The following is a 2,216-nucleotide window of genomic DNA, read 5'->3' on the forward strand; positions in this document are numbered from 1 at the left end:
ATGTGGGGGGGCAGTGTCATGGGGGGGACATAGTGGGGTTGGGGATGGGGTGGCAGGGAGATGGGACAGGGACAAATGGGGACACATGGTGGGACAGGGACATGTGGTGGGAACAGGGACACAAGGAGACAGAAACACAGCAAGGAACAGGAACATGGGGGGGTGGCAGGGATGTGTGGGGTGAATGGGGACAGAGGGATGCAAGGGTACAGGGATGCGGAGGACATGGGGACACGAGGACACAAGGTACCCTTCAGAAACCCTGGCCCAAGCCCAACATGCACCCAAACATTGGCGATGATCATTGCCATGCAGAGCAGCCAGGAATTTCTAAATAGCCAAAAACCTCAACTCCACATATAACCTGCAACAAAAAATCAAAACATAAAACAATCATACACAGACACATTCTAAACACACCACTGGCTCAGCTACCACACACACCCACCCGCACTCTCACCTCATCCCTCCTGCCACCTGACTGCCACAACACGCCGTCACCCCATGTCTGTGGTGCTCCCCAGGAACACCCTTACCAGGGGCCTCTAACATCACCCTGCCTGCAAAAACCCTGGCCTGAGCCTGACCACCACCCAAACACTGGCCATGAACATCACCTCAGAGCAGCCAGGACCACCAGGTGAAAATAAACTCAGGGAGAAAAAAAATCCCCCAGTTTGAGGGTTTTTTTTAAAATTCTTCTGAAAAGAAACATTATCTCAATACAACCTGAAATAAAAGAAAGCCACCCATACAAGGATAGATGCATTCCAACACTAACACTCATTCAGCACCCACTCAACCCACCCCTCATTCAAAACATATCCATTTCACCACCCACCTGCCAGAGTGGCAGATCACCCCAATTCTATAACTGTCCCCAGAACAGCATCACTGTGCGCCTCAAAACATCACCACCACTCCACGCGATTCTACAGCATCAGCCTTTATAACTGGAAGCAGGGGAATATGTTTCCCTCTGTGCACTGCTCCTGCTCCTTTGCTTCCATTTGTACGCTCCAGCAAATCTCACAGAAGGATTTGCTCCCAGGATCCAAATGGCCCTCTGGCACCTGCAAAAGACAAAAGAAGGCACTCTAGAACATTCTTGCCAATAGCTACTGGCTATGTCTAAAACCAGCCTATACAACCTCCACCCAAACAGGCCATGCTCATCAGCAGATTATTGCCCCATGCTTGGACTATTCCAACCTCAATCAGAATTTCTACACAAACAGACAAAGTAGCTCCACCTCAAACATGCATATGTACATGCTCTACAAACATGACCTAAGGATGCAAGAATACCACACAAGGTAGAGTTAATCCCAGACCAGAAGGCACAGCAATGCCAAGGCCGTGTGACAGACACTCTGGTGTGGCCATCCTCCATAGTGGCCATATCACCAAAATGCAAGGGTCCCTTAATCACCTCATGCCACTCTGTTACCTGCACCAAACAAAACACAAAGCTGTTCAATACACAATTCATCCATGAGAGAGCAGCCCTCTACAGCTCCACTCACCTGCTCCGCCCCAACTCCAAAAATAACACCTCACAGCCACAGTCCTCCATGGCACCTGAAAATCCAGAGCCGTAATGACTGATCTGCCCCCCCCTAAAGTGACCAACTGCTCCAAGGTCTGTTCTGCTGTTCCTCAGACCTTGATGCCTCAACCATTTCTGGGGGCTTGTCACAAGATGCCTGCAAAAACAATATGAAAACTACTGCTGATTTACTGTCTTACCTCATGCTACCTCACAAGTGAGTTGTGATATGCTCAACTCCCACTCACATGCACAGAGACCCACAAGTCACCTTAGCCCTCTACTCTGGCTCTGCAAGGCCAGACAATACGGGCTCAAACTTAGAGCTGCTCGGTGCACGTGCAAATATAATGCCATACTCTTAGATCACAGACAAACCACAATACAGCACCAAGCACTGCGTTGCTGGACAACACCAAGCACCTCAAAGCAAGGCACTTTCAGATTGTAGTCAAAACCTATACCAAGTGCTGCAATGCAATACCAAACCCGAACAATGGATGTGTGAGAAGCCAGGCTTTAAGACCGGAGCCCCTAAGGACACAGGGATGAAATGCTACAGGGGATCTCTATGGACACAGAACTTTCAAGAGCAGAGTTGCCAGTCCAGCACAAATCACGTCCACAAAGGCAACCCTCCAGAAACATCTGTGATACAAGACATGCT

The 2,216-nt window shown here is 49.4% G+C and overlaps 1 pseudogene; it reads right to left on the reverse strand.

Moving 5' to 3' along the window:
- Positions 1-1,576, reverse strand: part of LOC113488715 — a 2,822-nt pseudogene extending 1,246 nt beyond the window's left edge.
- Positions 1,577-2,216: the final 640 nt, after the last annotated feature.

This window comes from Athene cunicularia (assembly GCF_003259725.1).
Source record: "Athene cunicularia isolate RWA chromosome 1 unlocalized genomic scaffold, athCun1 chr1_part2, whole genome shotgun sequence".
In the NCBI taxonomy this organism is placed as follows: Eukaryota; Metazoa; Chordata; class Aves; order Strigiformes; family Strigidae; genus Athene; species Athene cunicularia.